This window comes from Canis lupus, chromosome 36, assembly GCF_011100685.1.
Source record: "Canis lupus familiaris isolate Mischka breed German Shepherd chromosome 36, alternate assembly UU_Cfam_GSD_1.0, whole genome shotgun sequence".
Lineage (NCBI taxonomy): Eukaryota > Metazoa > Chordata > Mammalia > Carnivora > Canidae > Canis > Canis lupus.
Genome location: NC_049257.1, coordinates 28313636 through 28341057, shown reverse-complemented (window position 1 = coordinate 28341057; position 27422 = coordinate 28313636). Strand labels below are relative to the sequence as shown.

The window sequence follows — 27422 nt, the reverse complement described above, 5'->3', positions numbered from 1 at the left end:
GGCACCAGACTTAGAAATGAAACTAAGATGACCAGGGTGGGAGAGATTTTTATGAAAATATTCCTGTTTCTGCTCATTTTTTTCTAGAGACTCTGGTAAATATTTAAACTGTTTTCTAAATATCTGTAATGATAGCTATTATATATATATATTTTTTGGTACATCTAGGGACTCAACCTAGAAACCAGCTAAAGGAATAGAGAAAATAAAGCCAGGATAATAACTTGTCCGAGATTGCTCTGCTAATGAAGAATAGAGCTGGGACTAGAGCAAAAGCTTCCTAACCCCTCGTTTTGATTCCTATTTGACTAAAGCTACTCTCCACGTAACCACAGACTGTTCAAAACCGCCCTTGTTTCCTCTTCATATTCTGTATTAGAGAAATATTTGTTCAGCTCTGTTTCTTGGAATAATTTCAGGGAATCAACACTCTAGTATCCCTGACCAAACTATCCATAGAAATCTTTTATTTTCATTTTTTAAATTTTCTTCCCTAGTAAATTGGCTCATGGGCGGTTGACCACGTTAGACAATTAAGCAGAGCTCAGAACCTAGCAGCCTGTGGTGGTTTCTGTGAACGTCTGAGACCAATTGTATCCCACTAAGTAGAAATGGCTTTAAATTCTTTTAAGAAAATTATTTCCCCACAAAAATTGCTTTCATAGTATCACACAAACTGATGATGTTGAAACTGAATGTATCCCCTTTGCCCCAAAATCTGAATTTTTGTCTCATGTTTACTGTAACTAAAGTTAGGGTCTTGAGGTACTTACCTCTGATCTCTCCTTCACATTTAATATCCAGCCATTCTCCGAGGCTGACCTCATAAATGCCTATTTGACCCCACAGTTATCTCCAGCAACTTCTAAATGCTCCCCCAAATAGTGATGATTCTTTGCTCAGGTTACCTTAGGCCGACAGCACCCGCTCAACACACATACACACAAACACACACACTCCTAACCACAGCAAACCATTTGTGTTTCTTGCCTTCAGGTCATTCTTTACCCTATTACCAACATTTTGTTCCATAAACAAAAATACAGTTATGACATTCTCCTGCTTAAAACTCTTTCATCGTCCCCGTGGCCTGAAGATATAGTCCAAATCCTAAGCCATGGCCACCGCCTACTGCGTGACCTCCTCTCTCGCCACTTGACCTTCACTGTCTTCACTTCCTCCTGATCTAATAGGTTCTAAGACCCTGCTGATGCTCTTTTTGGTGATGACAATACAGTCTCTTTTCCCATCAGCTCTGGTCCCATTTAAGTGGGTCACTCCCGGTATTCTTCTGCAGCTTGAACTTTCCTGTTGCAGTGCTTCTCATGATTTACCATGTTTGTTCCGTTATTTTTTGTATCCTTGACGTCCTTTCCAACTGATTATGATATCAGGACAGAGATGATTTCTACCCAGTTGAGTATTATAACCCCCAGTATATAAGGTCCTTGGCTAATAGTTTTTTAATGATTAACTCTTTGAATGGCAAAACACCAAACAGAATATAGGATTTAACCATAAACCTTTATTTGGTGAGGGAAGGAGCTGTTATATCTATACCTCTTCTTTCCCTTTATCCTCTAACGAATTCATCATTCCCTTTGCTCACAACTGATTAAGTAAGCACACACACACATACACACACAGCATAAGTTTTGTGGGCAGAACTAAAATTTTCTACCCCGAATTTGGCTACGACATTTCTTTCAGTACTCCAGATCATTAGCCAAATATCCACAACTGCAGCACTGGAACAGATGCATTCTAAAAATTCAATTTCTGTCAGTTGACTCATGTCCACATCGATTTATATTCTAATTTTAAGATCACTTTATTTTCATTTTCCAGTTTTTTCCAATGACCACTTGTTCCTAATACCTTGCTACTTTTTCTCATAGAAAAATTGAATAGAATAATTGTATAAACACCTACCTGTGTGTGACTCTGTAAAAGGTTGGCAACCTTTAAAGATACTGCTTTTTAAAGTTTATTCATTTAAATAGTCCTCCTGGTCAGATAATAATATTCTCCTTCATTATAGTAAAAGAGATTATCAAAATCCAGTTAGTCTTAAAATGCAGAACATGCATTGTTTATTCTACAACTTCTGGAAAATTGTCATTAAAAGTCTGGATGACCAAGCTTCCAAGTTTAATTTGTTTAGAAAAGATAAAATTCTTATGTGAATGGTGGAGGTCCATTTTTGGGCTTTATAGCCACAGTATATATGTCCAAGAAGATAACTACAAGAAACTTGCATTTGCACAGTGCTTTAAAATTTGCAGATTGCCTTCTTACATGTATACTTAATTGGTTATTCACAGCAAGCATTTCAGGTAAACAAGAATTTTGCTATCATTTACAAATATGTTCATTAATATGGAAAAACAATAAGTATTTTTTTAACATCACTCACAGACTAAATACTAGAGTGTAGATATACGTGAGGTTTTTATATACATAATTCCATTTTCGGTGGTTATTCTACTATAAAATATTACCTACTTATGATGGCAAAGGCATTCCTAGCCACTGGGCATTCAGCAGTAAATATGCCATGCAACACTCTAATTGGCAGGGAACTTGCATAAAAGTAGGAAGAATTAAAATAATCATATTTAAAAAGCCTTTTCCAGACAGATAAGGGAGATGAAAGCAAAAAAAAAAAAAAAAAAACTGTAACGTGAAAACGACTTGAGAGGGATAAGTCATGATAATCAAGGGAGACACTATTTATAGAGGTGACATTTTCCCTGGAGAGAGAATTCCACACAGAGGTCCTGAAGAAGAAGCTAACTTGGCTAGTTTGAGGAACCCAAAGAAAGCCAAGATGCTTAGTGTATGAGAACAAAGGTATCAGGAGATGAGGTCAAATATGTAGGCAAGTAGAAACAATAAAGTATAAAAGCTGTGATAGAGAGATTCAATGTTGCTCAGTGTGCACTGAGAAGCTATTAAAAGGTTCTAGGTGAGGGAATTATGTGATTTGATTTATAGTTTAAAAGAGAACCATTCTCTACTATTGTATATAGAGTGGGTTTGAAAAGTAGAAGTAAAATTGGAATCAAGGAGATGAGCTATTTATTGTATTAACTCTGAAAAGAGATAAAGTAACAAGTTTAGCATGATAGAGTTGAGGTAAAAAGAAACTGAATTGAATAAATTAAAATGACTGTGAAAGTAGAATTGGCACAAAGCAATGATTTATTGAATATGGAATGTGAGGAAAATAGAAGAATCAAGGCTAAAAACAGTGGTTTATTTGAGTCGATGGATATTGGTGCATCTTTACTTCGGTGGGGTCCGCTAGAACATTTTCTAGTATGTGAGAACCAACAATATTTTGCATGTGTTAAGTTTGATATTTTTAGCGACCAAGCTGAAGATACCAATAGGAAAAAAAACAAAAAAACAAAAAACAAAAAACAAAAAACGTGGAGCTTAAAATAGGATTCTGGACCAGGTTTAAGTATTGGTGAATGAATTACACACACACACACACACACACATGGCACAAAATGATGTAATGGCATTAGACAGGTGTGATTACGTAGGGACAGTGTTTGATGAATAGGAAAGTCCACGGGAGTGCTAGCTCCGGAACTCTTCAATATTAAAGGTCAGAGTAGAGGAAACTGATCAAAGAAGGTGACTTGGGAAAAATAGGCAATGATACTAGAGTGTGACATTACAACTTTCTTATATTATTGAAAAGGAGAGAAGGAAGAAAAGAAAGACATATGATTAATTTTAAACCATTTTGTAGCATTTGATTGCAAACTATTTTGATTAAGTGAATTATCTCTATGGTATGACTAGCTGTGAATGTGAAGACAGGTCTAAAAAATTTTGGTCATTCATTCATTCCTGGGACTGTATTTATTCAGTTATGTGTTGGCCCATTATTGAATAAAAGTGGTAGGGCCACCCTAATAGGCTACCATCTGTATAGGAACTGAAAGAACATTAACACATATTTAGAATGCAATAAGTGTAATGATAGAAATATGTAGAGATCAGTTAATCCAGTCTAAAGTTCAGACAGACTTGTAGAAGAAATCAAATGAGTGAAGAGAATAGTGGAATGCATTCATTTCAACTGAAAAAAAAATTTTTGGCAAATGCATAAAGGCATAGCAAACTTGCAAGATGGTATGTAGCATAAAGTGAGTCAAGAGCTGAAATTGCTAGAATTGGCATGAAGAGGTTGCCATGACAAAGGAGCTTGGGTTTTATATGATGGTGAATTAAGAGACTTCAAAATTTGGAGATTAAGAATGAATGGCCTATTTTTGATTTGAGATACAACAAAATTGGGATTGCAAGAAAGATAGAATGGAAGATGTCTGGCCTAATACCGAAGCACATGGTGAGCACTATTTGCAATAATCCTGGTAAAAGAACACAAGATCCCCAACCAAGATAACACTAAGTGCTATGTGGAGAAGGCACATAGAGTATAGAACTAGTTGGAATAAATTTTGCAGAAACATCTGATTACTTGTAAAGACAACAAAAGAAGAGCCCATATGGTTTTTAGTGTAAGTGACCGAATGATGTAATATACCATCATTGAAGGGATTTTAGGTAGATGGGCAGTAGTAATGTCTACTGCAAGTAGACCAAGATCGTAAAGAAAAGTATAACCAATCACCATTAAAGACATTTCATTCAGATAAAAGAATATCTTTCTTTAAATCCATGAGTGAAGATATACCCAATTTGTTTCACATGAAATCTCCTAAAATTGATGCCACCATGTCTTACTTCATCCTTGAATAGATTAGATTGATTTTGGCAAAACTGAAAAGTCTGTACGGCAAACACTATTAGCTTACTCGTTATTAGTTTATTATTACTGAACAGTATTATCTCCTGCATTTTCTGAGCTGGCAAAGACGGTCTCCAAAGTCCGAAGCTAGAAATTGCTTCTTCATTAGTCCTGAGACTTGGAGCAAAGAGAAGCAAAAACTGAATTGAGCTTCTGGTAAGATGTTTTCTCCCAGATAAAAATTGAAAGATATCTAAGAAGTACACTCTCACCAATTAGACCATCCCTTGTCCTCTCTTGCTTTGCATGTATGGACAATTGTAAGGGCAATTGTTTGTAGGTTTTGTCGCCCTACTAAGATCATAAGTGAAGACATGGACACCAGGCTACGGACGGCAAAATAAAAGAAAAGAAGGAAAGAACTCTATCAGAGGCTCTGATCCAACCTTGCAACCATCTTCCTGAAGACTCCTTGTCACGTCGAGTCACTAAATGTCATTCTTGTCTAAGTCTCTGTGAGTCAGGTCTTCTACTACTTTGTGCTGGAAGGATTCTAGCTAATATGGCAAGTAGATAGATGTAACTCCCAAATGGTCTTCACTTAGTGGAGTAGAAACAAAAAACAATTTTAATGATTTCTAAATACAATGTTCAACCATTCTGTGTTGAATTTTCATGTCAAATCTCTTAGGAGTATCTTGGGCAGACCCACTGCCCTGTTGTCACTTTAAATATTTATGCAGTCCAATCCAATGTAGTCCCATTTAAAAGTTCACATTCTTATGTATTGCAGCCCCTATTTCCCCTCATTTTACCTTCATTTCCCTAACCCACATCCCCCCAAATAGGCCCGATTTTGAGAATAAATACTAGTTCTGGGGGGTTGGGAAATGTGGATGCATTTTTTTTTTCCTCCTCTTCTCCTTCCAACGAGCCTGGAAGTGAGGCCTGGGCCAACTTTGTTAAAGGCACAAATGTATTTTTCCGCTTATCTTGGTTTTTAATGTGAAACCCCAACCATTTATGCTACCATCTGTCTAGGAGAGCAGGGAAGTGTCCTTCCAAGTCCTAAAAGGGCTGCAACCCATTGTAAGGGGAGCAGCTTTTCTGGAGGCAATTGTTGGATATGTCAAATAAGAACAAATCCAGGTTTAGATAAAAATAGTTTAACTGGAAAGACCATGGCAATAGGGAGAATCCTTTGGGTATAGGAAGCAGCTCGAAATCAAAGAGAAAAGTTATTTCCTTTTGTAGGTAACAGTAAGCAATAGATAAAGGGAAGGTGGGCAAATAAAGGGGAAATGACAAGCAGGTATGACAAATAGCATCTGGCTGTGTCAGCGGGTTCTCGGGGTGGCTGATAGGTTGGCAGGTTCAGCTCTGTAGTGCTTGCTCGGGCTTCAGGGTAAGCAGGGTTCAGGGGCCTACCGGGAGGACCGAGGCTTGACTCAAAGTCGGTCAAGAGAAAATAGAAGATGTAGAGTGGGTAGTGATGACCACTGGCCAGGTGAACCATACACAGTAGTTTGCTTAGTTCTCTCCCAGATTATGCCTTTTGTCTGAACATTTAGTCGTAGCAACACATTTTCACTCTTAAAAGTGTCCCATGCAGGACGATAAATTATACAGACACCCACGGCATCAGCAAAGCCACTCGGCCCACTTGAGTCAAGGGAAACACGTGGTCGGTCAACGGGTGCTGGGGATCTCTCACCCTGCCTCTCTCCCTTCTCTCCATTTCTTTCATCAGACAGGCACCTGACTGGTCACTAATTTTGCTTCCTAAGTAGGCTGATAGCTCACTCAGGAACGGTATACTCCTATTTCCTTTGTGTTGGTCTCTCCAATTTTTTTTTTTTTTTTAGTAGTTTTTTTAATTGTTTTTGTCTTTATCGTTTTGTTTTGGTGGTAACCTACTCTTTGGAGAGTTCTGGAAGTTTCCTCTCCCTCCTTCTCTAGAATTCTGCATACACAGCTTCAGGGAATGTACGAAGATGGGGATAATATTTCTGGATAACAGAACTAGTATGACTGCTTTATATTTAGCCCCATTCAAGAGGTCTGACTTCCAATTTTTTAACCCTTTTTGGTATATACAGCATTTTTTTTGCCCAATTCAAGTGCTGATTTTCAATCCAAATTAGTCAAAAAATACCATTTGAAACTATATGGAAATACACTAGCTATTAGAGTATGGGTTTATCAGATAAGTTATCTTAGCATTATTTTTGAGGATATATAAGAAATTGAAAATTCAAAAGATAATCAGCAACCAATGAGAAATGCATTCCAATGCATTCTATATTATTTAATTATATATATAATTATATATAATTATTTCTGATTATTTTAATTAGAAAATTAAACCAATGGAAATAAACATGCATTTATGTATGTGATTCTGTGTGTGCATATTTCAGGGAAATCCAGTGCTAATGACTATAAAACCAGATATATGGACAAGCATCATCATCTTCATTGCAGGCTTAAAAATGAATACCAGTTATGCACCAGTACAAATTTAATCAGACTCTAATGTGCGCTTGCTGAAACACAATCAATGCTTGCAACACATTATTCCAGTTGATTAAAAAAAATGTAACATTAAGAATAAGCAATTGGCATAACATTATAATGGATATTAATTGTCAGGTTTTGAGAGTCCTGTGTCATGTTCCCGACGGCTTCTAGCAACAAACCACATCTTCCAATAAGCAGAATGAGTTAAGAGGGGAGCAAAGCAGAGAGTGTCTTCCAGGGGTGCCCATTCGTCAGTGTCAGCAGGAGACAAGCGGCTGCTAAATAAACCCAGCTCCCTCTTTCTGGTCTCCAGGAATCCACAAGGGAAGCAGAGCAGGAAACGAGTAGAGAAGCAAGGAGCCGACTCAGCATCAGCCTCTGAGTTGGGCAACTTATCAGGTAACTGGGAAAATCCTGAGTGATATAAATTTACAAAAGGTATCTAAATTTATTGTGGTGAATAGAAAAGATCCCAGTGGCCAAATCCAATCCAATTAGGATAAAAACATTTTCCTCCCCAACTGCCAGCTTTTGTATGAAAAATTGCTTCTTCTCAAACCCAGTCAATTTTAGAATGTCGACTAGCTGGGCTTGCCCGGCAGGAGGCTAAAGGGTCTATTACACTGACAGATGCTCCCTGCTTTAAGAGTGTGCAGAATTTAAATGACTTTTATTTTCCATTTATAGCCATTTAAATGGAATTAATATGAAAACAAAACTAAAATTTGCCGTTTAGAACGGTATCCCTTTCAGATAGCACTTTAAATGATTGCGGATGTCACTAGTAGTCTATATTTTTGATATAAGAAGTCATATTTTTCTCAGTTTTGTATTCGTCAAATACTTTAAAATGTCAATATTTCTTACCACTTTGTAATCTACAGAGTTTTGACAAATATATCCTTTGTGCATTATTGGGGTGGCCATCAGATGAAGTGGGGAGGCAAGTGCAATGATATCCAAGTACTTCGTGAGAAAAAGTAATTCTTTAGTTTTAATTTGTGATTATTGTTTAGACATTGAGTGGTAGAGCCCGGATTATTTCCCAGAATCTTCCCCACCTGGGTCAGAGTACATCAGCTTAAGCTCTCTTGACATTATATGAATTCGAGTGAAAGCATTCATTATATTGCACATCATTAAAAAAAAGAAATAAAATATTTGGAAGCAATTATCCATATACCTAGGAACAAATTTTAGCCTTTTGGGAGTAGGAGGATGGAAAATGCATTGGCCATGTTCATCAACTATTTAAACGGAATCTTTTAATTTGTTTTTCTTTATCTATGTATCGCTAACCCTCTGTAATTGTTTGGGGGACTGCTGCCACAAAGTACAGGTGGCTTAAATGGCGGAACAGTATTGTCTCACGGTTCTAGAGGCCAGATGGCCAAAATCAAGGTATGGGCATGTTTGGTTTCTTTTGAGAACCGAGGAAAGGATGTGTTGTAGGGCTCTCTCCTTGACCTGTCGATGGCCAACTTATCCCTGTGTCTCTTCACATCTTCCCTCGGTGTATATGTTCCTGTGTCAGGATTAACCCTTTTTATAAGGACCCGGGCACAATTTTATGCATACTAACATGTTCTTGATTACTTTTTTAATGTTGTTAACCTCAAGTTATTTACCAGCCGTTGTCCTCCCATCTCTGCCATTCCTAGCAGCGGGGCTCCTTGAGAGTAAGGAGGGTCTATGCCTACTAATCCAATTAGTCGTCTCCTTCCTAATTATCCATCATCTCATCACTGTTCAGGTTGTAACCTCAGTTTTAGGAAACTACTCAGAACAGTCAGCCATACCGAAGAATGAATTGAAAGTAAATTTTCATCTTGCTTCTCATGTTACCTCTCTTTGGTATTTGTTATTATTAGTCATTTTTTCCTGGAATTTTCTTCTGTCTTTTACTTTTCTCTCCTGTTGCCTCTCACTTCTCATCATTATCTTCTTCCAATCATCTAAACATGTTGGGTTTTACTCCATCCTGTTGGCCTTGTGTTATTTTCATTCTAAATAGGTATTTTATTTAACTTAACCCAACCCTTTGTTTGGAGTGCCACCTATGAACTTCTCACCTCCAAACTGATATCACCGGATCTGTATATCCAGTGGCCTAGAATCCTCATTTGGAATCCCCAAAATTTCTCAAAATCAACATAAAAGAATGAGCCAATCATCTTCCATGCTCTTTTCCAAATCTCTTTTATGTGTTTTTTTTTTTTTTTTTTTTTTTCATTTGGGACATGTATATAGCCTTAAACTTTACATAAACTTAAGACTTTTGAAAAAAAAAAAAAAGACTTTTGCTTCTTATCATTCCCAAAGTAATAGAAACCTAAGTTATTTGATGTTCTAAATTATTCCATCTATAATTCACAACGAGATATAAAATCAATGCTGAATAAAAACCTAGTCACTGTCCATTTTGTATAGCTTTTAGTCTTATTAATATTTTTCTATAAATCGAAGTGTCAGTTTTCTCTGTATTTTATTTATTTATTTATTTATTTATTTATTTATTTATTTATTTATTTATTGTATTTCTCTGTATTTTATTTTGACTCTGTATTTTATTTTGACACCAAAGTATTACTCTGCTTTTCATAACAAATGATGACTGAATGGATTTCAGTACCTATGCTATATAGTTTAAAACTTAGCGATATTATTGTCTACAATGTTAAATTAGCACCTTTGTCTTTTTTTTTTCACCTTTGTCTTTAATATCAAATTAGAACTATTATTTTGATAAATCTAGCGGCAAAATACTATGAAATCATCTAGTATCGTAGGTATAAGTTTTAGTACATTGGAAATTATTTTAATTTTTTAATAATCTTTGTACAGTTTTGGAAAGCAATACCCAAAAGCAAGTGCTTTACTGTATGGTCATGTCACATTGAGATGTGTCTTCTTCTAAGCAAAAAAGTTTTCTTTGCAAACAAAATTTTAATTTATGATATTTTTATAGAGCTGTTTGAATTTAGAAACACCTATTCTTTTTCTCCAGGGGTAAATATTTACTTCTGTTAGAATTAGGATTTTCAATTCTGGGAAAACGATAAAATAAAAGGGGAGGATTATTCTAATTACACAAAGCAACTTGACTCAGCAGTTTTAAATATTTGTAATTTTCAGTAACTCTTCAGAACCAACTGCCTCTTGGTTAACTTTATGTCCCAGAAATGAACAGATTGGAGAAAGAAACACATACACACAATGTATAGTTACATGTATAGTTTGTGGATAACGTTAGTTTAAATCCAATATTCTTTTAATAAAGCATCCTAGGATGGTACACATTGCTTATGAAAATATAGAGGACACTAACCAGAAGATAAGTAGTGATAAACTGCAAATACATAAGACTGTCTTATCCAATTCCAGTTTTTATGTCTACAACATAATGGAATTGAGTACAGACCTAATTAATACTCAATTTTATCAATAGTTGGCAAGAATTTTTCAACCTTCAAATTTATATTGGATGGAGAAATTCTGCATTAAATATTCCAGTATGCCTATTATCTTTGCTTTCATATAATTAGATTAATGAAAATTAGACGTCTAACTTCAGGAAAATTTATGGATACTTTTTTCAAATAGGAAATATGAGTATTGTCAGTAGAACTTTCCAAAAGTTGGGAGGAAGGAGACCAGGAAAGCCACCATAAAGGCACTGCGTACTGGATTTGATGATAATCTGATTAAATATATTTACATAATTACAGAACAGTGTTCCAATCAGATACAAAAGATAATTTCAAAAGCATCCTCAGCCACAAAAGCTCTAATGGTATTACCCACACCCTGACCAGGGGAAAGGCAACTTGGCCCATGGTCTCCGAAGTATGCTGGCCCCATATTGCAAACCAACGAGCAGTGTATTTGTGTGTCTCCCGTCAAACACACATTGATCTACTTAGCCTGCTTTCCTCCTATGCCAGGGCCATATAAAATGCTAGGAAGAGGGGTTGCCTCTCCTGTAATCTAGGGATAGGAGGTGATTGCAATGGCTGTAGGAAGAAAAGTATTCTGATAAGCGTGTTGTATTTATAATAGAAAATGAATAAGTTAACATATCTACGAGTTATACAATCTCATGAATTTTAGTTATGGGTGTGCAAACTAGAATGACAAGAATCCAAATTATGATAATTTAACGAAATAAAAAGTTTCAATGTGTAAGATCTCCTGACAGCCTAAGAGAGGTTTCTTTGCATTTTAAATTTTGCCTTCAAAACCACCAGTTGTTCCTTTTGCATGGAAAGGACTTCCTCTAGACCCTGTATTTTTTGATATTTAACTCTGACACCTTTTGTTTTAGACAATATCAGAGTTTCCATAAAACAAAGCAAACAGTAGAAAAAAGACAAAAAAATAAAGAAACAAGAGAATCTTGATTTAGGACCACTCTATGACACATTGTTTTATTTTGTGCCATTATGGAGTCACAATTTTTACTTCTTTTGAGCTGACAGTTTTGAAGACTGTGCCATCTTTTAAGAACGCCTTAAAATACTTCTTAAAGAAGTTTATCAAGAGTCTGAATTAGGAAAAAATTGTATTGCAACTATTTCCTCTTCAAAACACACTAAATTAAGACACATAATACATTGTGCTCCAATACTCAATCTCCATAAGTATTAAAATCTAATCTTGCGAGATAGTTATCTATTTTATAAAGATTTTATTTATTTATTTGATACAGAGAGAGAGCAAGAGAGAGCGTGTGCAAGCTTGAGCAAGCACAAGCAGTAGAGAAGAGAAGAGGGATGCTGGGCTCAACCCCAGGACCCTGAGATCATGACCTGAGCAGATGCTTAACCACTGAGCCACCCAGGCACCTCGAGATGGATGTATTTTTAAGATATCTATAAGATATCTTATATTTACAATAATTTAAACGAATAATATCCATAATAATGTAAAAAGAACTAAAATATCAGTGTTGCCTTAAAAATTTTATTTGACCTCTCATTATTATCCTGGAATAAACTCTTCCATAAATGCATTTATTCATATAAAATATATTTATTGATCAAAAGTCTATTTATCATCTACCTATCCTTCTACATTAATCTCCTATCACATTCAAATAGCATGAAAGACTGAATCAAGCAAAACAGCGATATGTAATACTTTTGTTTCACTCTTTTAAAGTCTAAAAGAGTAGAGAATCAATAAGCATTTGTTGTCATGATATGGAAGATTTTTATAGAGACCTTCAAAATAATCTAACCAATTCTGCCATTAATGCTGGCCACAAACCCCACAGTGAATTTGTGTTGGATGTTCTTTCTTAACACCAGTGATTTAAAAACAAACAAACAAAGAAAGAAACAAACAAATAGCAAACAAACTAGCTTAAACAATAAATAGTAAACTTGAGATTTGCAGGTAATATTGATCAGGGAATTTCCTTTTCATCTATAGCCACTGATGGCATCACTAACCATCCCTCTCCCCCCCAGCAAATATCTTACAGATGTGCAACAGCTTGGACAATAAAAAAATTAAAAAAAAAATTGGAAAAGATGATACAAATTGATCCATAGGAATCTAATGTAGTCTTTGAAAAAATATTTTAGGTTATATACTTATGAAAGTGAATAAAATATTATATTTTTCTTGTAAGAAAGTAAGTTACTTGATATTCATTTTTGTTACATAGAATTTTTTGTTACATAGAATTTTTATATTACCCTTAAAAATTGATAAAAAGCATGTTAAAATAATAAAAGTCGAATATCAGAATCAAATATCTCATAGCTGTGTTGCCAAATTTTCTTTGTCTTTTAATTATATTTCTTGGAACAAAATGCTGGCATTTCAATGTCCATTTTCTTATGACCATTGAAAACCAGTATTTAATAGCCAGGAATTATATTGAATCAAAAGGTTGAAAAAGTATCAAATTTTAACCTGAAAAAAATAACTTTTTCCCTACTGACCTTCTAAGAGATAACTGGGAATAACCAACAGAAGCAGAAAGGAAATTTTTGTCATTGAACAATTTCAAGGCCTTGAAAGGAGATGATCCATTCTATTGGTTTTAAGATTAGAGTTTCTGACACAATTCTCTGTTGTTATAAATGTTCCAAGCTAACATATTACCAATTATTCTTATCAGCATAATGAATAATCTCAAGTATAAGAATGATATGACTTTAAAATATCAATTCCCTGCTTTGGCATAAAACTGTTTTTTAAATATGAGGTTTAATCTCTTTCTTTTCTAATCTGGAAAATTCTTACTTTGCTATAATCCCATGTTGCAGATGTTGCATTGTTTTTCTGCAGGCTGCTTCTAGGTGTTTTAGAACCCATTTAGTGTTTTTAGGACAGGAGTAGATTTCCCTGTTTGTCCCCCTCACACTAGTACCTCGTTGCTGAAACTGTCACATCCACATAATATAGAAATTAACCACAAGACTGGCCTACCTGCCGCTGACAGCTATGCTTATCTGTGCAGCATTCGTACTGACATCTGCACAATTGCTACCTCAACTAGTCCTCAATTAGCGAAATCAGGAAGGTGTACAATTCCCAATGCACAAATCATTGAGAATTGTAACTTTTACCTGTCTTTTCATTGCCTAAGATTAATAGCATGCTCTTCACATATTCAATAGATTTGCATAAATTTCCATAGTGTACCCCTCTGTAGTTGCTTTCCTGTCATCTTCCCTAAGGGGATGAATACAAATGCCTTTTCCTTATTAAAATTAGCCATAGGTATTTGTTTAAAAATACATTTTTATTCTAGAATAAATTAATTTCAGCAGCGAGTAGTATCTTTCGCATTATATGTACTTAATGAAGGTCCCAGGAATTAGTAGCATGTAACAAAGCAGTGAGTGTTGTTATGAAGATATAAACTACAGCCTTTATAGTCATTCACTGAGGTTTCTTCCATCTTTTGGTCTCAGTTGCCTCTTCACATTGCACTTGCTCTTAAAACATAAAATATGATTGTGCATTATTCTGAAATATCTGGTAATTATTCTAAGACTCATTCAATTCAATTTTAGAGACAAAAATTTTAGAGACAAAAATGCTGGGACAAATCTGTTTAAGTCTCTGAGAAAAAAACCACCTCTCTAACAAATTGAATGAATATTAGAAATATTTTAATTTCATAATTAATTATGAAATTAACATCATAATGATTTTAAATCTTATTTAAAATGGCAGTCTCTTTATTTTACTTAAAACAATATAGTGTGTGTAAAGACTGTGCTGCTCAATGCAGATCAAAAGACCAAGACTAAAATATCATCAACTTCATCTATGTGAACATTTTGTCTTATGGTTTCATTTAAAAGTCAAAAAAATCAGAAAAATGCTATCGTTAGAATTCATTATGTATTCTAATTTGGAGATGACACATTTAATTCATACTTTTGTTATTTTTTGCAAAGTCTTTGGAACATGTTGATTATAAGATGGAAAAACAAATCTCTGCCCATCATCCTTAGTATTTGAGGTAGCAACTTAGCAGTATCCAAACATAGGCCATTCAGTTAGCTTCCCTTCATGTATTTGATCTGGTTGGAAGTCCATTGGAGGTGAGGAGAGGAAACAAGGATATGGTATGAGTAATAGATTTTTTTAAGTATAGTTTGAGACTTAGAAAAGTAAAGTAACGATATTTTTTGCTGAATTTAAGGTCCTTTTATTCCTTGCCTTTTTGGTGGGTGGTGAGAAGGGTAGAGAATTAAGTGAAAGATAGACGTGAAGGAGGAAATAGGAGTGCACCCTTTGGAAAGTAGAATTAAAAACATGAAAACAGACATTTTAGAGGCTATGCCCCGTGAAAAATTCTATCTCAAGAGTTGGAAGTAAAAGGAACTTAAAAAGTTTGCACCTAATAGTATTTTTTAGAATTAAAACATGATAGTATGGTTAACAGAGAAGGGTCAACTGACAATGCCCACAATTTCAACTTGATTAATTATTAAATATACCTTTAAAGAATTGCGAGCAATTTTGTAAAAAGATCAAAAAATAAAAGTAAAATTTAAAAGTACATTCTTCTAACAACAACAGAAACCCCTGTAACTTGGTATCTGAAACAGATGTCTAAGAAATGAATTAAATTACCCCAAAAATATCCAAAATAACTATTCTGTATTAATTTTTATCATTTAGATATCAATATGAAGCTGTTTTAATGTTGCTTTTATTATACAGAAATGCATGTTACATTTATTCTTTTTTAAAAAAATCTACATTCTGGAATGATTTAGACTTGTAGGAAAATTTCCAGCTACTGCAGGGAGTTCCTGTACATTCGTCACTGTTGTGATGGTTAATTTTATGTGACAATTTTTAGTCCATGACGCCTAGTTGTTGAGTCAAACATTCCTCCAGATGTTACTGTGAACATGTTTCTATGGATGTGAATTAATACGTACAATCCTTCGACTTAGAGGAGAGCAGTTTATCCTCAATAACATGTGGGCCTCACTCCATCATTTGAAGCCCTTCATAGTAAAAACATAAAGAAACATAGTAAAAACATAAAGAAATTCTGCCTCAAGTCTAAAACACATTTTTTTTTCATTAATGGGGTATGACCAATCACCTACCCATTTTGTGTAGACACAGTTTCTAAAGCATTTGAGTAAACACCTAGGAGCATGAATGCTGGAAGATATAACAAGACTATGTTTGGCAAACACCTTTGAAAGTGGCTGCGGGATTTTGCATTCCACCAGCACAGTGAGAGTTCCTATTGCTCAACATCTTCGCCAGCATTTGTTATTTTCAGATATTATCTCCATAGATATAATGTTGAGCATCTTTTCATATACGTATTTACCACTTATATATTATTTTCTTTGGTGAGGTGATTGCTTAAATCCCTTGCTCACTTCTTTACCTCTTTATATTATTATTGAGTTTTAAGTGTTCTTTATATATTTTGGATACAAAACCTTTATTTAGTATGTATTTTTCAAATATTCCTCTTAGTCTGTGACTTTTTTTGTGCTCCTAATGGTGACGTTCTCAGAGCAGAAGTTTTGAATTTTAATGAAGCCCTACTATATCAGTTTTTTCTTTCATGGATCATGCTTTTCTTGTATCTAAAGAAATTATCACCATCATTAAGAAATTGCAAATTAAAACAGCAATTAGATACCATTCATTACACACTTATTAGCCTGGTAAAAAAAAAAAAAAAAAAAGAAAAAGAAAAAGAAAAAATCCTAAATAAGGATAATAGGAAATGCTAGTGAAGATGTGGAGCGAAATAAAACTCTCATTAATTGATTATGGGAATCCTAAATGGTGCAGTCACTTTGGAAGACAGTTTGTCAGTTTCCTACAGAATTAAACATTTTCTTACTATTGATCTAGTGATCACACTCCGTAATATTGACCCTGATGAGCAGAAAATGTATGTGTAGCCAAATACCTGCACACAGTATTGGTGGCAGAGTTGTGAGCATAGCTGACTTCCAGAAACCTCACACAAAAGTTTATTTCAGCCTTAATTATTACAATTGCAAAAACTGTGGGGAAAAACTCCAGATATCCATCAGTAAGGAAATGTATAAATAAACTGTGGTGCATCCATAAAATAGAATGTTACTCGGTGCTAAAATGAAATGAGCTGAAAAGGCCTGAAAAGACAGGAGGAAACTTAAATGAGTGTTACTAAGGGAAAGAAGTCAATTTTAAGAGGCTGCATACCATATGAATCCAACTTAGTATTTTGGAAAAAGCAGAACTACAGACACAGAAAAAGATCAGTGGTTGCAAGGGGTTAAGATAGAAGGAGGGACAGATAGAGTATAGAGGATTTTTAGGGCAATGAAACGTGTTATTACACATTTGTTTAAATCCATAGAGTTCACAACACCAAGGGTGACCACTAATGGGAACCGTGGACTTTGATAATGATTTGTCACTGCAGGTTCGTCAGTTGTAATCAATGTACCAGTCTGATACAGGATATTGATAGTGGTAGAGACCGGGTGTATGGGGCCAAGGAGTATATGGGAACTCTGTACTTCATACTCAGTTTTACTATAAACCTAAAATTGTTCCAAAACTAAAGTTTATTTTGCCAAAAAAAAAAAAAAAAGAAAGAAAGAAGAAGAAGAAGAAAGAAAGAAAGAAAGAAAGAAAGAAAGAAAGAAAGAAAGAAGAAAGAAAGAAAGAAAGAAAGAAAGAAAGAAAGAAAGAAAGAAAGAAAGAAAGAAAGAAAGAAAGAAAGAAAAGAAAGAAAAGTCATCACCAAACCAAGGACACTTAGGTTTTCTCCTACGTTGTCTTCTATGAATTTTATAGTTATGTATTTTACATTTTGATATGCTACAATAGGTATACTAAAATTGATTTATGTTTATAAAAGATGTAGAGTCTGTGTCTAAATCCCCCCCCCCCTTTTTTTTTGCATGTTGCTATCTAGGTATTCTATTACCATTTGTAGAGAAGAATATTTTTTTTTCTCTGTAGAAATACCTTTGCTCTTTTGACAAAGTCAATTGCCTACATTGTGTGGGTCTATTTCTGGGCACTCTGTTTCTGTTGCAATGATTTATTTGTCTGTTCTTTTGCTAATACCTGACTCTCTTGATCGCTGTTGGTAGGTCTCAGAGTTCAGGAGTGTCAGTTCTACGGTTTTGTTCTTTTTCAATTTTGTTTTGGCTATTCTGAGTCTTTTGACTTTCCAAGTCATCTTCAAAATCAATTATTCAATAACCAGAAAGTAAGTTAAAAAAAAAAACAGGGGAGCACTTGGGTGGCGCAGTGGTTGAATGTCTGCCTTTGGCTCAGGTCTTAACCCTGGGGTCCTGGGATCGAGTCCCACGTCGGGCTCCCTGCATGGAGCCTGCTTCTCTTTCTGCCGGTGTCCCTCCCTCTCTCTTTGTCTCTCATGAGTAAATAAATAAAATCTTAAAAAAGATTCCAATTGTTCATTGCTGATATATAAGAAAGCAACTAGCTTTTGTGTATTAACCTGTATCCTACAGTCTTGTTCAACTCATTGATTAGTTCCAAAGATTAATTAATCATGTCAATCAGTATATCTTTATTTACTTTTATTTTTTATTACATTACCTAGACTTCTGATATGATCTTCAATAGGATTTGAGAGACGACATCCCAATTTTGTTCCCATTCTTAAGGGAAAACTTTAAGTTTCTTTCTTTCTTTTTTTTTTTTTTAAGATTTTATTTATTTATTCATGAAAGACAAGAGAGTGGGGCAGAGACACAGGCAGAGGGAGAAGCAGTCTCCATGCAGGCAGCCCGATGTAGGACTCCATCCCGGGACTCCAGGATCACGCCCTGGGGCGAAGGCAGGTACTAAACTGCTGCGCCACCCAGGGATTCCCAGCTTTAAGTTTCTTATTGTGAAGTAGGTGTAGGTTTTTCATAGATGTTTTTTAATCAATTTGTGGATATTCCCTCTATTTCTAACTTATTTAGTTATTTTTATTGTTATTATGAATGGGTATTGGGTTTGGTAAAATACTTTCTTTGTATATAATGATATGATTATTTGAGTTTTTGCCTTTATCCTGTTGATGTAATGAATTATATTTATTGATTTTTTTTAATATTGATTCAGCCTATATCCCTAGAATAAATCCCACTTGGACATGGTGCTCAATTATTTTTATGAAGTGTTAGATTATACTTGCTAATATTTTGTTGAAGATTTTTGCATTTATGTTCATAAAAGGTATTTTTCTTTCTTGTAATATGCTTACTTGTTTTGGTGTAAGATATCAGAATGAGTTAGGTACCATTTCCTCTGCTTTTATTATCTGGAAGAGATTGTAGAGAATTGGTATCATTTCTTCCTTAAATATTTAATAAAATTTATCAGTGAACCCATCTGGACGTAATGGTTTCTGTTTTGGAAAATTGTTGATTTATTTAATTTTTAAAATAGATATAATTTTATTCTGATTATCTATTTTCCCTCACGTGAGTTTTGCTAGACTTTCTTTCAAGGAATAGGCCTATTTTATCTAAGTCATCAATTTTGTGAGTATAGAGTTTTCATAATTTTCATTTATAATCTTTTTAACATCCTAAAGATTGCTAGTGATGACTCATCTTTTATTTCTAATATTAGTAATTTGTGCCTTCTCCCTTTTTCTTTTGTTAGCCTAACTAGAAGTTTATCAATAATATCTGTATTTCCAAAGAACCAGCCTTTGATCTCGTTGATTTTTCTTTATGGTTTTCCCATTTTCAGTTTCATTGATTTCTGCTCTGATTTATATAATTCATTTTCTTCTGCTTGATTGGATTTTTTTTTTTTCTACTTGACTAACTGGAAGCTTGGGTTATTTTTTTTTTTTTAATTTCCTTCTTTTCTAATATATGCATTTGGTGGTACAAAATTTCCTATAAGTGCTTTTTACATTACATCCCACAAATCTTAGAAGTTGTATTTTCAGTTTTATTTTTTCAAAGTATATATTAATTTCGCATGAAACTTGTTTGACTCATGTCTTATTTAATAGTGTGTTGTTTAATCTCCAAGTACCTTGTGATTTCCCAGCTACCTCTTTGTTATTGACTCCGTGGCAGATATGTGAAATAAGAAAAGAATGTTCAGTGCTGTGTCTTGAGTTAGAAGAAGCTATTACATGAATGAAAATTATTTAGAGCCTATTTCTATTGAGGTGTATCATACAGAAAGAATAAATTTCTCACAATAGTTACTGGGCTTTTCTAATGATTATATAGGGAGTCATTCTACTACTAACATTAATACTTTTTGCTAAACTGATTCTTCATTAAAGACAATATTTTATTAACATACTCCTGACAGGACAATCAAGTTGTTTTTCAAAAATATTTCAAACAACTTGCTCAATGCCCTAATGAATCATACTGAAAATTTTGCAATATTTGGACTTTCAAGAGTTTGATGTGTAATCATTTATATAAATAGCCCATATCTTGGATATTTTTCAGTATATTAAGCTTTATATATAAAACATGTATTTAGATAGATTTAATTTATAAGTGCAAATATGAAAAATATCACATTTTGTTATGCCTGAAATCTGGCCTAAAATGGATTTTTAAAGACCTTTAAATTGCACATCATGATAAGAACCCACATGCTTCTAATTTCAACCTCAATCACTCAGTTCTTCAAGAAGAGCACAGTAGCTTATGAAACATAGTTTCCGGTAGTAAAAAGCTAATAAGCAGCAGAAAAAGCTCTTTAAAAGCATGGTAAATAACAATTAGCATGGTGCAAAATTATATCACTCTTTGCATTATTACTACCTTTTAGACACAAGATGAGATATTTAAAAGTTTTAAGTTTAATTTGTAAGTAGAATATTATTTGGCCTAATATATTAAAATAATATGTCAGACAATTTTAGAGACTAACAGTAACCTACTTATCATCATTTAAAAACATAAATAAGGGGATCCCTAGGTGGCGCAGCAGGTTTAGTGCCTGCCTTTGGCCCAGGGTGTGATCCTGGAGACCCGGGATCGAATCCCACGTCAGGCTCCCGGTGCATGGAACTTGCTTCTCCCTCTGCCTATGTCTCTGCCTCTCTCTCCCTCTCTCTGTGTGACTATCATAACTAAATAAAAATAAAATAAAATAAAAACATAAATAAACCCAGTTTCTAAAAATATGCAAGATTTGGAAAATAGTCATTTTTGATCCAAGAAACAATATTCAGAATATAATAGGAGAGAATAAGAGTAGAATGGTAAATATGAAAAAATTTCACAGGTCCATAGACCCGTACAAAGTTCAATATTAAAGCAAGTTAGATTACCTCTTCTAAAATAAAATGAGAGCTTGTGAGATTTAATGTGATCAGAAATACAAACACTATCAAAGAGTTTTGGTAACATAGTTCTTTATTCAACAGCTAGAAAGGGGAAAATACTCTGTGCTCTTTGTTTCTTTGACATCATTACAGAAGGAGCACATGTGACAGGCAAGTCCCTGCCCTCATGGACTATTATGAGTATTATGGTTGAGGATAAAAAGCCAACATAAAATGTGACAAATAATAAAATCGGTAATTAGAGATTGCTATTAAGAAAACCAAAAGTAAACCTGATGTCCTAATGCTAGATAAGACAATAAAAGTGAAGACTACTCTAGATCAGAATGATCTGGACAAAGATTTGGGGAACTTTTTGTTTCAGTTATAAAATAAAAAGACTCAAATGTGAGATGAGAAACGGTATACGATGTTCAAGGGAATGAGAGGACACTCAAGTAATGGGAGTTAAATGAGAAGGATCGAAACAAGAGGAGCTTGCAAGTGTGTCACCTAGAACTGCAGTGACTACTGACTTGTCTGCCTGAATTACAAGTAAGATATATTTATTTTGATCAGATTTAAAGATTTATATGTACTAGTTTGAAATGATTTTCCCACAATTATTGCTTAATGAAATAATGTGTTTGATAGATGCTGTATTCGATGTATCCTGCATTTGAGCCTCTAAACAAAACAACGTAATAAATAAATATTGTTTATGCTGCTCAAATATATTAATTCATGGAATATAAGTATCTGTGATATTAATGGATTCTATAAGGGTGATGAATAGGACTTATCACAGTACAATGAATTCTCTCCTCGCCATTTCTTATATCTCTAATCGTGCAGGGCCCTCTAAAGATCAAAATGGTGAGAAAAAAGGAGAGAAACAAAGATATTTCAGATTTAATTAGGGATGAGTCTGTATAAAGTATTAATTTACTCCTGCTCCTGAACTCTCCACCAGCAGTGTTGATTTTCAACTCAAACCGATGATGATTGCAAATAAGACCCCTAAGTGTTCCTAATTCTGCTCTTAATAATAGATGACAAAGCCTTCTGTCATTGGACATCGAAATTTACTTGTTTGGGGTTTTCCAATGATTGAATTTTCATATGAGGATATAACTCATATTCCATAAACCACAGCTGTAGGGCAGGAGCCTTTACATCAGGCTGCACCCCATTTACAGCAAAAGTAAAAGTCTGAATTTCACTAATGCGAAAGATAGCGAACCATACGGCTTGTGGTATTGGGCTACAGATCCCCTCGTCAAAATAAAGAGTTGTATCAAGAAAATTGCAATTCTTGTAAGTCTGAAATTCAGGTTGTTTTATTAATAAGAAACAATTGCAGTTGGTGTATCTTTAGTTAGAAAGTCCACAACAAAATTAAGGTAAAATAAACTATCAAGTCAGCCAAAAATTAGTATTAAGGCGCGTAGTTAAGAAGATGATAATGTGAAATGGTTATATCTTTATAAGAGAATGAATAGGGCTTAGAAACGCTATTTTATGGAGTTAGAAACACTCCATAAATATGTATTACTGATCTAAATATTTAGGCAAAATTGATGAATAGTTTATCTAAATTTTCTCATTAAAAATGCTTTGTTTTGCTACCATAGTGGTTGGTAAAGCACTCTATTATTTTCTTTGAATCTGATCCCTGTAGTACTATCTATGTTTTGGTGTGGAATCTGATTTAAATGTATGCTCAATTTCTTTGTTCCCAAATATCAGTTCTATGCCGAACGCTTTCACAATTGTTCAAACTTCATATTACCTCGGCCTTAATTTATTTTCTTTATATCCACTTATTAGTCTATGTAATATGTTTTGTTTAAAAGGCAATAATATCATGGCAAAAAGAAAACCAGGTATCACTTACCATTTATAAAAGCTAAATACATAGTAGAAAATGTTAAGTTCTCCTTAGATATTGCTGCCTGCCAAGAGTTTGAGCATAAAAGCTGTTCTCTCTTTGTTAAAACAGAGTTTAAAAAACATTAGAAGTTTTTCCTTGGTGTAATATATGGGACAGAAAAGTAATAGAAAAATGGGTTAAAGAAACGGATTACACATTACATTCAAATATCTGCCAAATAAACAAGACCGCCAATACAATTAGAATATTGGAAATAATTTAACTACATGCATTCTTAATCTCAGAGCTCCTCTCTATATAGGAAGACAGAGACAGGGAGAGAGAATCATCATTATTAAAAAAATAATTCCAAACTGTTTTTCAAAGTTGGAAGTTGGTTGTGCAGCAAAGTAGGAGGGCCCTAGGCCTGCCTCATACACCAGATAAATATCACATCGTTCCGAAACCAATCTGAGGACCAACAGAACAAATTGCACAACCAGAGGGAGACAAGAGGCCCTATCGAGGGAGGTAGAAGGTGAAGAGATGTGATTTGGAGGGAGAAAAGAATTACAGGTGCTGCTGAGGGGAGGGAACCCTGATCACAGAGAAAGGAGAGAAGGAGACAGAGAGAGATAGCGAGGAGCATGCAGGGGATTGCACTAGGAAAACACTTCCCCAAAGCCATTGCCTGGGAAAATGATTGTCCTGAGATCTCACAACCAGAGGAGCTCAAAGCCTAGAGCAGTGGAGGTTAGTGCTACAGCTGCTGTTGAGCCCTGGGTGCTGCAGTGCTGCTGTGCAGGAGGGCAGGAGCCGGCGAACAGAGGGTGCTACCTGAGGACCCCCTGGCACCCTGGGAGAAATGGTTCCTCCCTCCTAGAGCACACCTGAGAGAGGTGGCATTGCCTTTCTGTGGACAAAAGAGCCAGCAGGCACCATTCTGCTCCCGTGCCCTTGAGCAGAGACACCTGCTGAGGGCAGAAACTTGGACACCAGCTCTTTGTTGTATGTAACTCAAACACTCCAATCTCCTGTGCATTGGTATGACTGCCCTTCTGGGGTAAGCCTTCACCAGCTGCATCATGGAAATACCCTTCCCCAGAGGACCGGCCTGGAGCCACACCATGCCAGGTCCCTAAAGTTTGGGTTTTTAAAACTCCGCTGGCCTGCCTGGGATAGAACACAGGTGTGCTGTTCTGCTGGGCAGGCAGACAGTCCAGACACAGGGTGAAGACAGGGATCTGAGGGACACCTGGGACCCATAAAGGGAGGGCTTGCTGGACAGCAGTAGGCACAAACTCTCCTCCCTGAGGATGGGGGAGGGGGCTGGTGCCATTTCCTCACTTGCTCCTGAGCATAAACTAACTTCAGGACGCGGCACAGCCCTGGTGGCCTAAACTCCTTACACCAAGCTTTGGCCCCTTGCACTCAGCAGGAGCTTCTTTACTAGAGCAAGTGTGCCTGAGAACCAGAGCAGCAGGTCCCTAGAAGACCAGCACAAACACCACCCCCTAACCCCCACACCCTCCTGCATGCACCATGTCTCCCGACCATAGAGTTCTGCAAAGCTGAACTTCTAGTAGAAAAGACTGTAACAAGAGATGAAGAAGGGCATCATATCATAATAAAAGGGTCTACCCAACAAGAGGTCCTAATAATTGTAAATATGTGTGCCCCTCAGGGCGCCTGGGTGGCTCAGTCATTTAAGTGTCTGACTTGGTTTTGGCCCAGGTCATGATCTTATGGGTTGTGAGATGGAGCCCTACATTGGGTTCTACGCTTAGTGGGAAGATTGTTTGAAGATTATCTCCCTCTGCCCCTCCCTTGCTTTTGCACATGCTCTCTCTCAAATAAATAAATAATTCTTTAAAAAAATATACAGAAAAAAATATACCCCCAACTTTGGAGCACTTAAGATATATATATATCAGTGAATAACAAACATAAAGTCATTTTTTTAATAAAGTCATTGATAATAAAATAATAGTAGAGGACTTTAACACCCCCAATAACATCCATGGATAGACCATCTAAACAGAAAACCCACAAGGAAAGGATGGCTTTGAATGACACACTGGACCAGATGGACTTAGAGATATTCAGAACATTTCATCTTAAAGCAAGAGAATAGACGTTCTTTTTGAGTGCACATGGAACATTTTCCAGAAGAGGTCACATACTGAGTCACAAAGCAGCCCTCAGCAGGTACAAAAAGATTGAGATCATACCACACATATTTTCAGACCACGATGATATGAAGCTTAAAGTCAATCAGAGAAAAAATTTGGAAGGGCCACAAATACATGAGGGCTAAAGAACAGACTATTAAAGAAGGAATGGGTCAACCAGGAAATTGAAGAAGAAATTAAAAAAAAAAAAAATACATGGAAGCAAATGAAAGTGAAAACACAAGAGTCCAGAACTTTTGGGAGGCAGCAAAGGTGGTCCTAAAATGGAGGTATGTAGCAATATCTTAAGAAGCAAGAAAAGGCTCAAATCCACAACCTGACCTTACTCATAAAGAAGCTAGAAAAGGAATGGCAAATAAGGCCTAAAGCCAGCAGAAGAAGGGAAATAATAAAGATTAGAGTAAGGGCAGCCCTGGTGGCTCAGTGGTTTGGCGTCATCTTTGGCCTCAGGGCCTCAGGGCCTGATCCTGGAGACCCGGGATCGAGTCCCACATCGAGCTCCCTGCATGGAGCCTGCTTCTCCCTCTGCCTGTGTCTCTGCCTCTCTCTCTGGGTCTCTCAGGAATAAATAAATAAAATCTTTAAAAAAATAAAGATTAGAGTAGAGATAAATGATATAGAAACAAACAAAAATCCAATGGACAGATTGATGAAACTAAGAGCTGTTTCTTTGAAATAATTAATAGATTGATAAATCCCTAGTGAGACTTCCCAAAAAGAAAAGAGAAAGGACCCATTAAATAAAAATCACAAATGAGAGAAATACACACAATTATAAGAGAATATTGTGAAAAATCATATGCCAACAAATTGGGCAATCTGGAAGAAATGGATAAATTGCGAGAAACATAGAAACTACCAAAACTGAAACAGGAAAAAATAGAAAATATGAACAGACCAGTAAGCGGCAAAGAAATCGAAGCAGGGATCGAAAATCTCCCAACGAACAAGAGTCCAGGGCCAGATGGCTTCCCAGGGGAATTCTTCGGAATATCGATTTTTCTCAAACTGTTCCAAAAATAGAAACGGAAGGAAAGCTTCCAAACCCCTTGTATGAGGCCAGTGTTACCTTAATTCCAAAACCAGACAAGGACCTCACTACAAAGGAGAATTACAGGCAATATCCCTGATGAACATGGATGCGAAAATCCTGAATAAAATATTACCAAGTAGAATCCAACGGTACATTAAAGGAATGATTCACCAGAGTCATGTGGAATTTATTCCGGGGCTGTGGAGTTGGCTCAATATGTAGAAAGCAATCACATTAATAAGATAAAAGAACCATACGATTCTCTCAGTAGATCCAGAAAAAGCATTTAACAAAACACAGCTTCTATTCTTGATGAAAACCATCAACAAGTTGGGGATAGAAGGCGCGTACCTCAACATCACCAAGGCCATGCACGATACAAGGCGCAGCGAATATCATCCTCAATGGGGAAAACCTGAGAGCTTTTCCCCTGTGGGCCAGGAATGACACAAGATGTCCATCTCACCACTGTTTTTTAACATAGTACTAGAAGCCCTGGTGTCAGCGATCAGAAACAAACAGAAATAAAAGGCATCCCAATCTGCAAGGAAGAAGTCAAACGTTCACTATTTGCAGACATGGTGAGACTCCCTGGAGAAAACCCAAAAGACCCCACCAAAAAATTGCTGGAACTATTAGATGAATGAAACAAAGGTGCAAGAGTCCAAAATCAATGCCCAGAATTCTGTTGCATTTCTATACACCAATCCTGAAGCAGAAAGAGAATTCGTAATTTCGTACACAAAAGCCAAAGCGCCTTTCTACAAAATCTTGTTAATTTTGGATATATACAAATCAATATTTCCGTTCGCCACAGTAGAATGAAAAGACAAAATATGATCTCAGTCAATATATATACAACTCATAAGAGAGGGAATAATGTCAAGAAGACATTCATACGCACACACACACTTTTCTAAAAATAAATTAAAAAAACAATCCAATAGAAATATGGGCAAATTCAAACCACTGATTTTACAAACGTCTGATTACAACACTTTAGAGCCCCGATGATACCAAAGGTTGCAGCGTACGTGTCTCAGGACGTTCCCTTACAGGTCACTGGTCGGAATGTCAATTGGCACAACCAACTTTTCTGTTTAAGTTTTTATTTAAATTCTAGTTAGTTAATATTCAGTGCAATACTAGTTCCAGGGGTAGAAATTAGCGTCCGTCCCAGGCAACACCGAGCGCTCATCACTGTCTCGGCCGCTTCCCGGCTGCTGCCGCCTCCTGTGCATCAGGGCGCAGGTGCC

At 35.6% G+C, this 27422-nt stretch overlaps 1 long non-coding RNA gene across 3 annotated transcripts in view; it reads left to right on the top strand.

Annotated features, from left to right (window-relative positions):
• Nucleotides 1–27422, top strand: part of LOC111094208 — a 370348-nt gene that overhangs the window by 242159 nt on the left and 100767 nt on the right. For 2 of the 3 annotated variants that reach the window (XR_005384871.1, XR_005384870.1), the window contains 2 exons: nt 7605–7690; nt 12000–12059. This is a non-coding gene — a long non-coding RNA (uncharacterized LOC111094208). Of the gene's footprint in view, nt 1–7604; nt 7691–11999; nt 12060–27422 lie in introns of those variants that run through there. The other variant, XR_005384872.1, reaches the window with a different exon arrangement.